The following is a 423-nucleotide window of genomic DNA, read 5'->3' on the forward strand; positions in this document are numbered from 1 at the left end:
TCACCTGCCTCCTACTAAATCCCCACAAAGCCATAATTATCATAGATATATACCTGCCTGCCCCCCCCCCTGCAACAACCTTCCCAGCATTGAACTTCTCATATCATGGTCTGCGTACACATTTAATCAAGAAACTATCATCCTAGGTGACTTTAACCTCAACTGGTTCTCCTTCTCCTCAGACTCCCTTACTAATTTTATTAACCTGTGCAATTTCTCACAAGTTATAAACTGTTGCACTGACAAACACTCTAAAAAAGAATCACTACTGGACTGAATATTAACTAACAAGCCAATCCTGAGTGACCAAGCCGGTTGCCTTCCTATCACTCTTAGTGACCATGTCCCTACATTTATACTTAGAAAAAGAATTCAAACTCAGTCTGCAAATCCCTTCAAATACATCCACAGCAAGAAGCATTT

Source organism: Protopterus annectens, chromosome 13.part0 (genome assembly GCF_019279795.1).
Source record: "Protopterus annectens isolate FY-2018-M chromosome 13.part0, PAN1.0, whole genome shotgun sequence".
NCBI classification, from domain to species: Eukaryota; Metazoa; Chordata; order Ceratodontiformes; family Protopteridae; genus Protopterus; species Protopterus annectens.